Source organism: Homarus americanus, unplaced genomic scaffold (assembly GCF_018991925.1).
Source record: "Homarus americanus isolate GMGI-L3 unplaced genomic scaffold, GMGI_Hamer_2.0 scaffold43605, whole genome shotgun sequence".
Classification (NCBI taxonomy): domain Eukaryota; kingdom Metazoa; phylum Arthropoda; class Malacostraca; order Decapoda; family Nephropidae; genus Homarus; species Homarus americanus.
Genome location: NW_024744582.1, coordinates 98,995 through 113,136, shown reverse-complemented (window position 1 = coordinate 113,136; position 14,142 = coordinate 98,995).

Below are 14,142 nucleotides of genomic sequence, written 5' to 3'. Positions count from 1 at the left end.
CCAACTACCCTCTCTCCTCACTCTACACACACACAGGTAGGAGACGACAGAAAGGTGTGTTTGTGTTCTGAGATTTCGTAATAGTTTATCAAGACCTACTAAAAGCCAGAGAGTGAGCAAAGTCTCTCTCTCTCTCTCTCTCTCTCTCTCTCTCTCTCTCTCTCTCTCTCTCTCCTTTTCTCGTTCTAAAGTTGTATAAACTCAGGTGAAAATGAGAAAAACTAGATGTGATTATGAAAACATCCGAAGGGGGGGGAGGGGAGGGGGGTGAGTGGGAAACACAGGAAAGGATTAAAAAGACAGGAAAATTTACTTCTTGTCTTTGTTTTGTTTTCATGAATAATTGGATACACGAGGATTATTAATATTAATTTATTCTGGGGTTAGGTTAGGTTAGGTTCTAAACAGATTGTCAGAAAACACAGAAGTAAATAATAAAGTACGAAGAATCTTTCATATACTACTACAACCACTACTACAACCACTACTACAACCACTACTACAACCACTACAACTACTACTACAACCACTACAACAAAAAAATACAAAATAATGATAAGTCTGACGAAAAAGAACAATGACTTAGCACAAATAATCAATAAGAAGACCGTAATTAAAATGATTATAAAAGCGTCATTAACTAGAGGCAGGGTGTAGGCGGGCGGCTTGACTACAGCGCTGCCACATCAATAGTCCTAGTCAGCCCGTGTCATATTAGCAACAAAAACTAGAAAAACTAGACTGACTATTGATCCGGAGCTTTAATTAGTCTAATTTTCAGAACCCCCCCCTCTAGTGTCGTCGGCTCTGGACCCAACAAACTCGACTGTAAACTTTTTTTTTTTTTAATATGTCATTCTGGTATTTGAACCACTCTGTCTGGCTATGATGTCACTCCCTTGCGTTCACTACAAAATATTGGAAAAACTAAGATGAAATTGGTGTTGTTTTCTGTTGTATAATTACTGTTATGTGTTTATTGTTAAAATGTAAGAGTTGTGATTATTAATTCCTTCTCAGAGGAATAAAGATAAGACAATAATATTTCATCCTGACAGCTGCCGAATTTGAACTATAAAATGTATTAATATAACCAAAAATAAGTTAAAAATAAATATAAATTATAAACACTAATGAAAACTACATAATGAAAAATGAAATAGAGTAAAAATTTATAGATACTTAATTCATCATTAAATAATAATTAGAATGATTACATTAATGAACGTCTGAAACACATTAAGGAGAGAGTTGGTCGCTGGGCTCTATACGTCTCCTACTACTTGACTGACTTAGAACAGATCATTACTGAACTAAATCGGATGTGTAATAACTCAGCGGTTCAGAAACTCTATATTTTCTTTACATTTTACATTATAGTTACAATATATTATCACCTGTACTCCATAACACGATATTTTACAGTTTACAAAGAAATATTTGTGTATCCCCTATCAAATTCTAACCCATTTTCTGTGTTACATGACCAAGATCCCGTTTTCTATGTATCACTTCAATGTATTTTACTGTTTTACGACAATGATCTTATAATTCATTCTGAAACTTGACAAAAAATACAGATATAATTTCATAAACACTCACATGACACCAGAGGACTCGGCACAGCTCACCACTTACCTGTAGAAGGAGAGGAAGGTTAGGTTAATTATTATGACAGATAGTATTTAAGATTCTCACACACACACACTGACGTCTATAGCGCCTCTAGTTGCCAGACACCACGCGGAATCGTCGCCAATATGATGTAAGTTGACGACGGTAACGATCTACTCGATGTACCAGAGAGAAAATCCCCACAAAGTTTGGATTCCTTGTAAGGACTAGCACGTGCTCAATGTATTATATTTCGCGAGGAGAAAAAAATTGCGTTTCTCATTATTGTTCTGTTTTACATCTCCTGAGTTTGGTATCTAGTTAGTTATAAGGATGTAGTTATTTGTATAGGTCTGGTGGTATTATTAATATAGGACACTTGATAAGAGAACTGTAACTTAAAGGAAACGCGAAAGTAAAGCTCAGCATAAGCTAGATAAGACGAACAAACGCTCTTTTTGGCGCCTCTTGTGCTCCTCCAGTGTTACCACGTCCGGGGAAATACCACCCTCCATCTCCCTCAAAACAGCTCTAAGGAAAAAACCCATATATCTAATATAAATCATCCAGGAGACTTTAATTTAACGCACGTACAGGGAAAAATGACCATTCGACCACAATTCGATGTTCTTGGCAAGACGATAAATTTATGAGGGAAAAAAAATAATAATAGGGAAAAAAAATGTCAGTGGTGCAGGATGACCATCTTGTGGCAACACTGAGGCGAGATGGCCGGCCGCCAGTACTGCCAGTCCTCGAAAATCCCATCAAATTTGAATAATTATCCTTAGCTTTTTAACTGGCGGGCTAATTTCCTCCCCCAAGTACCTCACACCGTGTAAATAAAACGCTCTTAGTGATTAATAAAGTGTAGATAAAGGAGGAGACTACTGGATGGCGATAAAAAGGTTTGAATTATTGGCAGGAGTTTTTGGCAGGTTGGCAATACTTCAAGAGATGGACTGAATCAGCTCATCCAACAGTCTCCTCCGATGGTTGTGGATAGATGAAGTGGATAGTTCAGGGTAATGTGGATAGTTGAAGGTAGATCATGTGGATAGTTGAGGGTAGATCAGGTGGATAGTCAAAATAAGACAGGTAAGTTGTTGTGCCTTTTCATATTACAAGAGTACAAGCTAATTAGTTTACCTGTGTCTGAGTTTATTAGGTGTGTGTGTGTGTGTGTGTGTGTGTGTGTGTGTGTGTGTTCCCTCCCTCTCCCTCCTTTAGTCTCCCCCCCCTTCCCTCTACACCCTCCCTCCCCTCTACACCCTCCTTCCCCCTACACTCCCCCTCCCTCCCCTACACAAATATATACAAACGCGGTGGAAAATTCGATTTTGTACCTATTGAAAAAAAAACCTCAACTCCCGACCGTAAAAGGAGAGGAGAAGGGTGGGGAGGGTAAGTATGGGGAGGGGAGAAGGGTGGGGAGGGTAAGTATGGGGAGGGGAGTAGGGTGGGGAGGGTAAGTATGGGGAGTAGGGTAGTCAGGGTGGTCTAGGGGAGGAAGAATGGGGTAAAGGTAAGGGGTGGAGAGGGGGAGGATGAGGGGGAGGGGAGATAAGGGAGGGAGATAAAGGTAGAAGAGGAGAGAAGGGAGGGAAAGTGGATATGGTAGTGATGATCTGGGGTGAAGAAGGGGGGGTGGGGAGAAGAGAGGAGGGAGAATGAACGGGGTGTAAATGATGGTCTGTCCAAGAGGGTAGAGAGAGAGGAGGGGTTAGCTGGCTACTGATCTGCCGGACACAGCCGTCTCTGAGGGGCCGGTGGGTGGTTTCTATGGGAAGGTGGTGCAGGACAGGCTTGGCTTAGCTACCAACCGGTTCATTGTCCCTAGTCGGTGGTCTGGAGGGGAGGCGTGGAGGGAGGAAGGGGGAGGCAGGGGAGGAGGGTGGTGGGGAGGGAGGTGATCACCGCTGTGTCCGGATTAACGAGAGACTCTTTTGATTTGACCGAATTTCTGGGACACATCCGTCAGGTTTTAAGATGTAGTACCTTGAAGGATTAACTGGGGAGGATGGTTGGGGAGAGGGGGGAGGATGGTTGGGGAGAGGGGGAGGATGGTTGGGGAGAGGGGGGAGGAGATGGGAGGGGGGGAGGATGGTTGGGGAGAGGGGGGAGGATGGTTGGGGAGAGGGGAGGATGGTTGGGGAGAGGGGGGAGGATGGTTGGGGAGAGGGGGAGGGGGGAGAGGGGAGGATGGTGGGGAGAGGGGGAGGATGGTTGGGGGAGAGGGGGAGGGGGGAGGATGGTTGGGGAGAGGGGGGAGGATGGTTGGGGAGAGGGGGAGGATGGTTGGGGAGAGGGGAGGATGGGGGGGAGGATGGTTGGGGAGAGGGGGAGGATGGTGGGAGGGGGGAGGGGGGAGGATGGTTGGGGAGAGGGGGGAGGGATGGTTGGGGAGAGGGGGAGGATGGTTGGGGAGAGGGGGGAGGGATGGTTGGGGAGAGGGGGGAGGATGGTTGGGGAGAGGGGGAGGATGGTTGGGGAGAGGGGGAGGATGGTTGGGAGAGGGGGAGGATGGTTGGGGAGAGGGGGGAGGGGGAGGAGGGTGGGGAGGGGGGAGGATGGTTGGGGAGGGGGGAGGATGGTTGGGGAGGGGGGAGGATGGTTGGGGAGAGGGGGGAGGATGTGGTTGGGGAGAGGGGAGGATGGTTGGGGAGAGGGGGAGGATGGTTGGGGAGGGGGGATGGTTGGGGAGAGGGGAGGATGGTTGGGGAGAGGGGGGAGGATGGTTGGGGAGAGGGGGAGGATGGTTGGGGGAGAGGGGAGGATGGTTGGGAGAGGGGGGATGGGGGATGGTTGGGGAGGGGGATGGTTGGGGAGAGGGGGAGGTTGGGGAGAGGGGGGAGGATGGTTGGGGAGAGGGGAGGATGGTTGGGGAGAGGGGGGAGGATGGTTGGGGAGAGGGGAGGATGGTTGAGGAGAGGGGGGGATGGTTGGGGAGAGGGGGAGGATGGTTGGGGAGAGGGGGAGGATGGTTGGGGAGAGGGGGAGGATGGTTGGGGAGAGGGGAGGATGGTTGGGGAGAGGGGGAGGATGGTTGGGGAGAGGGGAGGATGGTTGGGGAGAGGGGGGAGGATGGTTGGGGGAGAGGGGAGATGTTGAGAGGGGGGAGGATGGTTGGGAGAGGGGCAAATGGGGAGAGGAGGATGATGGGGAAGAAGGGTGATGAAGAAGGGTGGATGAGGTTAGAGGAGAGAGAGAGAGAGAGAGAGAGAGAGAGAGAGAGAGAGAGAGAGGGAGGCTCGAACAGAATAGAAGAATCGAGATACGAAAACGAGGATAAAAGGAAGTAAGGAGGGTGGATGAGGGAGAAGAGGGGGTGAGGGACTGGTGAGCCGTGGAGGAGGAGGGCTGGGTGGCCGCCGTCAGGTGAAGGACCACGCGGTACTGTACTTCGTCAGGAGGAGGATGACGTCTTTACTCATGGAAGATAAAAGTCTGATCTTACTGAAGGAGTTCATATTCACCGGAGAGGCCATATTCACCCCCTGGAGGAGGCCATATTCACCCCTGGAGGAGGCCATATTCACCCCTGGAGGAGGTATATTCCCCCTGAGGAGGTCATATTCACCCCTGGAGGAGGCCATATTCACCTGAGGTCATTCCCCCCCTGGAGGAGGTCATATTCACCCCTGGAGGAGGCAGTACCTGAGGAGGCCATATTCACCCCTGGAGGAGGTCATATTCACCCCCTGGAGGAGGTCATATTCACCCTGGAGGACGCCATATTCACCCTGGAGGTCATATTCCCTGGGGTGGGTCCTGGGGTCATATTCACCCCTGAGGTCATATTCACCCCTGGAGGTCATATTCACCCCCTGGAGGTCATATTCACCCCTGAGGTCATTCACCCCTGAGGTCATAATCACCCCTGAGGTCATATTCACCCTGACGCGGTTTTACTCCCAGCGGCGACCATTGTCCAAATAAGCAGGACACTAGATGTACCCGGCACAGTCAATGGACAGCCGGAGGAGGAGGAGACAGCGAGAAAGACGCCGAAGGGACAAGAGGGACCAGCGGGCGACAGAGGAGAGAAGGAGGGAAGAAGGGGAAAAAAAAAAAACATGTTGGAATTTTGAGAACATCGCCTCAAGTCAACCTAGCCATTGTTGATACACGGGGAGGGCTAGGGTGGTGGTCGGAGGGGAGGGCTAGGGTGGTGGAGGAGGAGGGAGGGAGGGAGGGAGAAGGAGGAAGGGGATAACGTGGATGGTAAGTCGAGAGGGTAGAACTAAGGAAGGGAGGAAGGGGAGAGAGATAGAGAGGGAAAAGGTTGAGATGTTGAAGGTATGGACAGCACTTGAAGATGATGAGGGGGAGGAGGAGGGAGGGGAGGGGAGGGGGAGGAGGGAAGGGTACCGTGGGAAGGTTATTTGACTGTTTGATGATGTGAACCCTGGGTAAAGGTGTCTCCCTCCTCCCCAACACACCAGATTTCCCTCCATCACACACACACACACACACACACACACACACACACACACACACACACGTACGTTTCCATTCTTCTCTGTTTCAAATCAAGGAAAACCTCTTCACTGCTTTGAGATCCTTTAGAGCATACGTCATATAATGTTCCCCTGATATGGCAGTTCTCTCCCGGTCTCTCCTCGTCTCCTCCCTCACTGTTTCATCCTCACGAGGGAGATAATCATATATGTCATGTTCTCTTCCCTCACCCGGGGTACCTTGGGGGTTACTCTCCCCGCCACCATAGGAAGTAACTCATTACTTCCTATGGTAAAAGTTTCTCTCCTGAAGTAATGGTTACTATAGGGAACTAGTCAAGGTAGGTTAGGTTAGGTTAGGTGTTGGGGTCTACCAGGACAAAGGTGTATTTAACTTGGTCTGGTGTGTGTGTAGGTCAGGGTCAGGTCAGGTCAGGTGGAGGGGCTACAATGATGTTTAACTGCCTCAGAGGGACGGCTTCTACTGTCAGGGTAAATGGGGTGGGGTGAGGGAAGGGTGAGGGTGAGGAGGTGAGGGAAAGGGTGAGGGTGGGGTGAAGGTGAGAGGTGAGAGCTGGAGGGTCAGGGGTGGGGGAGGTAGGGGTGAGGGAGGGATACTTGGATGACTCGAGGCGTTTTCATCAAGTGCTCCAACAGGTGGTCGCCGTCCCTCCCTCACTTATATCAGAAGGAACAGTACAGGTTGATGCACAAATACAGGTATAGTGATTAACATAAGCTGATAGTATTATAAAATGTTGCCTCAGTGTATCAATTGAGGTAGACAGGTGAAACAAGAGCTACAGTAAGTTACACAATTCAGTTCCAATAGTCTCGATCTCCTCATCAAGTGGCTGTGGTGGCGTCGACTAAGAACTGTTGCCGGCACTGTACTCGAAAGCCAACATTTCCCCCATCTTTAAATTTAGGCATCCGCTCACAGCTGGGTGGACAGAACCATCCAGGGTATCCACATGGGCGTCTCACTCCAGGCCTCCTCATTATAAAACTTCTATCCATATCAATAATTATTTTCATTTAATTGTTAACACGACTAAAAGGCGAGAACGTGCGTAATATTTTGCCTTACATCTGGTGTGTGGGTGGGTGGGTGGGTGGGTGTGTTAGTAAGTCCTCTACTACACGACCCGCTGACTGGAGTTGATGCTAAGACCCAGCGGACCACTAGACTAGAGGGCCTCGCTCCTAGGCCCCAGTACTGATAGTTAGGTTAAACTGCAGTGTTTTAATAGAACTGGGGCCCAGGATTGGGGACCATTGGGACTGGGGCCCTTTAGGACTGGGGCCCTTGGGACTGGGGCCCTTTAGGATTGGGGACCATTAGGACTGGGGCCCTTTAGGAATGGCGACCATGAGACTGGGGCCTTTTAGGACTGGGGCCCTTTGGGATTGGGGACCATTAGGACTGGGGCCCTTAGGAATGGGGACCATTAGGAATGGGGACCATTGGGACTGGGCCTTAGGACTGGGGCCCTGGGTTGGACCATTAGGACTGGGAGCCCTAGGACTGGGGCCCTTGGGACTGGGAACCATTAGAACTGGGGCCCTTTAGGACTGGGGCCCATTAGGAGTGGGAACCATTAGGAACTGGGGCCCTTTAGGACTGGGGACCCATGGGACTGGGGCCCTTTGGGACTGGGAACCATTAGAACTGGGGCCCTTTAGGACTGGGGACCATTGAGGCCCTTTGGGACTGGGAACCATGGGACTGGGGCCTTTAGGACTGGGGCCTTTAGGACTGGGGGCCCTTTGGGACTGGGGCCCCTTTAGGACTGGGAACCATTGGACTGGGGCCCACCTTAGGACTAGGGCCCTTTAGGACTGGGGCCCTTTATGACTGGGCCCTTTAGGACTGGGAACCATTGGACTGGGTCCTGGACTGGGAACCATGGGACTGAGGCCTGTCACCTGCCCCACACACTGATCACTTTGCATTTAAATTGCCCATAAACATGGCTTGACACACACTCACCTGACACACACACACACGGTCTCTGACACACACACACACGGCCTCCTGAGACACACACGGTCTCCTGACACACACGGCCTCCTGAGACACACGGTCTCCTGAGACACACAGTCTCCCTTGCACACACACGGTCTCCACACACACACGGTCTCCTGACACACACACGGTCTCTGACACACACACGGTCCCTGAGACACACGGTCCCTGAACACACACACTCACCCGACACACTCACTCGTTAGGTTAGGTTAATCTTAAATAAACTGGAGGCTAATGTTCAGGTGATCCAAATTATTCTTGTTTTTCACGCCAGAAGCCACACGCGCCACGGTGCTTAGTCATACAGTGGGTGGCGTCATACAGTGGGTGGCGCCATGTTGCGGGTGGCCTCATACAGTGTGGGGTGGCACACAGTGGTGGCGTCATACAGGGCAGGCCTCACAGTGGGGTGGCGCAGTGGGGTGGCGCGCACAGTGGGGTGGCGCCATGACAGTGGGTGGCGCCATACAGGGTGGCGCCATACAGTGGGTGGCCCCTCATACAGTGGGTGGCGCCATACAGTGGGTGGCCTCATACAGTGGGTGGCCTCATACAGTGGGTGGCGTCATACAGTGGGTGGCCTCATACAGTGGGTGGCCTCATACAGTGGGTGGAAGATGATGATGACGGTGCCTTCAAGCGCTCGTTGGCTACACGTATCAAGTTAATATACTCATTTACATTACAAAGCAGACAAGCAAGGGTGTATCTTTCTCTCCCTCCTCCACCATCTCCCTCTTTCTCCCTCCTTCCTCCATCACCATCTCCCTCTTTCTCCCTCCATCACTATCTCCCTCTTCCTTTCCCTCTTGCCTCCAGTTCATCATTTATCATTTTTCTTTTTTTTCTCTTTCTCCTCCTACTCCTTCTTCTTCTTCTTAGCCCCGCCCTCCCTCCCTCTCTTCCTCCCCCTCCTTCTCCCCTCCCTCTCCCCTGAGCCTCAAGTCTTCAGGTTGTGAGTCTCCAGGAGTGTTTAGTATATTAAATTAGCTACACTGTCACCTGTGTGTGTGTGGGGGGGAATTAACCTAACCTAACCCTAAACACTGTGACTATATATCATCCAGAGAAAACACTTCACCTTGACTACAGCGGCAAGACGAGGCAGCTGGTCGGGGCGAGGCGGTGATGACGGGTTACACGAACGTAAAAAAACAAAACGAATATAGAGAAAAAACACCCGAGAATTTCAAGACCGTTTTCCAGAATCCGGATTCACTGGAGAAAAGTACGAGAACTGTTGTTGGTGTTTTTGTCTTCAGGGTAAGATAAGAGGGTCGAGCTGGTTAGAGGAAAATATTGCATCTCCTCTACCAACTCCTGTTTGTACCGACAGTGGAGGAGTCTCGGTGCCATTTCGACGCCATTTTCGCTATAGTACCTCTGTATTAATAAGTACATGTGTAAATTATAAGATATTCCCGTACCAGGTTATTTAGAATCTTAGTTTTGTTAAGTTTGTTTCAAGAAAAAACAAAAACAATTAAGGATCTTTGAAACTGTAATTGTGATGTGTGTGTGTGTGTGTGTGTGTGTGTGGGTGTGTGTGTGTGTGGGTGTGTGTGTGTGTGTGTAAGTGAAGTGATAAGTGTGAGTGTATCAAGAGAGTTTCTGCCGCGTGGCCTTTATGTCGGAGCGTGAAGGTGGCAGTTAGGGGAAATTTTCACGTAGGAATATTTGAACCTGGGAGGGGGTAGAGGGTGGTGGGGGGTCCTGGGGTGATATGGGAGGATTTGGAGGGGCCCGGGGATGGTATGGGGGTAGGAGGGAGAGGGGGAGAGGGGACCGGAGGTAGGGGGGGAGGGCTGACTAGGAACTCTGCCGCCACTGTTGTCTGATATAAAACTGCTTTTGCGGCCCCTCTATGATCCCGCCCCCCCCAGCCCTGCCTCTGTTAACACACACACACCTAATTCTATTTATTTTAATGATCAAATAGTGAACCAATTTAATTATAATTTAATTATTAGTACTAATTAGCTGGGGCGAGTCATTGCCATCTCGGGTCACATTGGATGTTATCTATTTATCTCTCTAAATGTTATCTATCTATCTATCTATCTATCTAAACATTTCAACACAACAATAAGATATATGTGTCAATAACTGAGCAGCTGTGATATAGCCAACACTAACATAGCAAAGATCATGATATAGAATATACCGGTCTAAACAACATTGCCAGCCCCACAATATAGCCAGTATGTAATATAGCCATCACAATTTAATGACCAAGATTAAAATATAGGTAGAGTCATCATATAGCCAGTTCCATAATGCAACCATTTATAATAATATAGGTATCATGGTAAAAATAGCCAATAGCAGTATATACCAGTGACCTAAGTTAATGTCATGATATAGCAAGCATCATAACTTAGCCAAGGTTTATAATATAACTAGCACGAACAAAATAGCCAGAAGCATAATACAACTAGCACCATAACGCACCCAACATCATGATAATGCCAGCACCATAACATAGACAGCACCATAATATAGCCAGGTTTATAACAGAACTAGCCTGATAAAAAACACCAAACGCAATATTATTTTAACTAGCATTAAAATATAGCCAAGAGCCATATTATATACATAGCTATCAGGACATGAGCCAACCGCTGTACCATCTCACAGACAATAAGACAGACAGACACGACTCCATCCATCCAGCCCTACCGCAATACGGCTCAATGCGTTTACGTAAACAAAACGACAACTTAAGTACCCGGAGCGACGATAACCCGAGGAAGGTAGAGGCGGGCCGCGGCGTAGAACAAACAAAGGCCATCATGAATCGTGTGAAAAATTATTTGGGATTCTGGGTTGAAAAATCGGTTTGTGAATCCTGACAAAGTGAGCGGCATTACGGAGGAAGGAAACTCTTGCTTTGTAATAATTTTATACTGCTTTCGTCTTTTCTGTCTTTCTTAGTTCTTCTGCTTTGTATTTTTCATTCTTATTACTTGTTGTTGTTCATTGCCGTTATGTCTTTACAGAGAGAGAGAGAGAGAGAGAGAGAGAGAGAGAGAGAGAGAGTCGTTGAGATCGCTTTAAGATTGGATTTTCTCAAAGGCAGAGGTGGAACGTAACTCCAGCGAGAAGACAGTGTGGCACGATGGCAGGTTCTGTAGAGACACATGGAGGGAGAACTATTCATGGAGGAGGAGGAGATATGCATGGGTGGAGAGACACATGGGTGGAGAGATACATGGGTGGAGAGATACATGGGTGGAGAGATACATGGAGGGAGATACATGGGTGGAGATACATGGAGGAAGAGATATAATGCAATAATAATGAAGCAGACAGTTAACGACTCAAGACACACACACACACACACACGAGTGAGGTAGCGACTGTGTGCTTACCGTGTGATGGGAAAACCGTATGAACACTTAACGACCCCGTGTGACCCCCTTAAAGAATCCGTGTGACCCCTTAACGACTCTGTGTGACCTTAACGACTCTGTGACCCTACAACAACCCTGTGTGACCCCATAACGACCCTGGACCCATAACGACCCTGTGTGACCTTAACGACCGTGTGACCCTGTAACGACCCTGTTTGAGGCAGAGATAACGGGCTGGCCGGTGGCACGCCAGAAACTTTGATTTATACACATTAAAACCTTCCCACTGGATGATTCTGCCAAGTTGAAAAGATTATTTTAAACGGGAAGTGTGGGCGGGGGGGGGAGAGGGTGGTGGGGCGGTGGGGGAGAGGGTGGTGGGCGGTGGGGGAGAGGGTGGGGTGGGGCGGGGAGAGGGGTGGTGGGGGGGAGAGGGGTGGTGGGCGGTGGTGGGGGAGAGGGTGGTGGGGCGGGGGAGATGGTGGGGGGTGGAGGAGAGGGGGGGTGGTGGGGGAGAGGGTGGTGGGGGGGGGGAGAGGGTGGGTGGGCGGTGGGGAGAGGGCGGTGGGGGAGGGGCGGTGGGGGAGGGGGTGGTGGGGGAGAGGGTGGGGAGAGGGTGGTGGGGAGAGGGGTGGGGCGGTGGGGGAGAGGGTGGTGGGCGGTGGGGGGAGAGGGTGGTGGCGGTGGGGGGAGAGGGGGTGGTGGGGAGAGGGTGGTGGGGGAGAGGGTGGTGGGGGAGAGGGTGGTGGGCGGTGGGGGAGAGGGTGGTGGGCGGTGGGGGGAGAGGGTGGTGGGGCGGTGGGGGGGGAGAGGGTGGTGGGCGGTGGGGGAGAGGGTGGTGGGCGGTGGGGAGAGGGTGGGCGTGGTGGGGAGAGGGTGGTGGGCAGGGGGGAGAGGGGTGGTGGGGGAGAGGGTGGTGGGGGAGAGGGTGGTGGGGCGGTGGGGGAGAGGGCGGTGGGGAGAGGGTGGTGGGCGGTGGGGAGGAGGGCAGGGGGAGAGGGGTGGTGGGGGAGAGGGTGGTGGGGGAGAGGGTGGTGGGGGAGAGGGTGGTGGGCGGTGGGGAGAGGGGTGGGGCGGTGGGGAGAGGTGTGGGGAGAGGGTAGGGCGGTGGGGGAGATGTGGTGGGCGGTGGAGGAGAGGGTGTTGGTGGGGGAGAGGTGGTGGGCGGTGGGGGAGAGGTGGTGGGGGTGGGGGAGAGGGTGGTGGGCGGTGGGGGAGAGGGTGGGGTGGGGAGAGGTGGGTGGGGAGAGGGTGGTGGGCGGTGGGGGGAGAGGGTGGGGCGGTGGGGGAGGGTGGTGGGCGGGGGAGAGGTGGTGGGGTGGGGAGAGGGTGGGGGGGAGGGTGGTGGGAGGAGAGGGTGGGAGGAGAGGGTGGTGGTGGTGGGGAGAGGGTGGTGGGGGCGGGGGAGACGGTGGTGGGGTGGTGGGGAGAGGGTGGGCGGAGGAGAGGGTGGTGGGCGGAGGAGAGGGTGGTGGGCGTGAGGGAGAGGGTGGTGGGCGTGAGGGAGGGGTGGGGGTGGGGGGAGGGTGGTGGGCGGTGGGGGACAGCGGTGGAGGAGAGGTGGTGGGGGAGGGAGGGCGGTGGGGAGAGGGGTGGAGGACAGGGGTGGTGGGGGGAGAGGGTGGTGGGCGGTGGGGGAGACGGTGGTGGGCGGTGGGGGAGACGGTGGTGAGCGTGGGGGGACGGTGGTGGGCGGTGGGGGAGACGGCGTGGAGGAGAGGGTGGTGGGGGGGAGAGGGTGGTGGGGGAGAGGGTGGTGGGCGGTGGAGGAGAGGGTGGTGGGGGAGAGGGGTGGTGGGCGGTGGGGGAGACGGTGGTGGGCGGGGGAGACGGTGGTGGGCGGTGGGGAGACGGTGGTGGGCGGTGGGGAGACGGTGGTGGGCGGTGGGGAGAGGGTGGTGGCGGGAGAGATACGGCGAGTGGGCTAATGGTGTGGAGAGGGAGGATGGTGGTGGGGAGGGGAGGAAAGATGGAGGAGGAACCGGAGGAGGAAGGAGGAAGCAGAGAGGAGGAAGACAGTGACCTATGGAGGAAGACAGGAGGGGGGGAGGAAAGGGAGGAAGAGTAATGGGACAGGGACAAAGAGACAGACAGACAGACAGACAGACAATCCTAAAGAATAACCCTGTTTGACCAGATAAAATAAGGAGTCACGCTAAGGAGGTCAAAGTTCACTCACAGAGTCGACAAAAGACAGTCGATCAAAGAGACAGTCGATCAATGAGACAGTCGATCAATGAGACAGTCGATCAAAGAGACAGTCGATTAATGGGACAGTCGATCAAAGAGACAGTCGATCAATGGGACAGTCGATCAAGAGACAGTCGATCAATGGGACAGTCGATCAAAGAGACAGTCGATCAAAGAGACAGTCGATCAATGAGACAGTCGATCAAAGAGACAGTCGATCAATGGGACAGTCGATCAATGAGACAGTCGATCAGGATGACCAAAGAGACAGTCGATCAATGGGACAGTCGATCAATGGACAGTCGATCAATGAGACAGTCGATCAATGAGACAGTCGATCAATGAGACAGTCGATCAAAGAGAAGGTCAAGGAGACAGTCGATCAAAGAGACAGGATCAAAGAGACAGTCGATCAATGAGACAGTCGGATCAAAGAGACAGTCGATCAAAGAGAGAGTCGATCAAAGAGACAGTCGATCAAAGAGACAGTCGA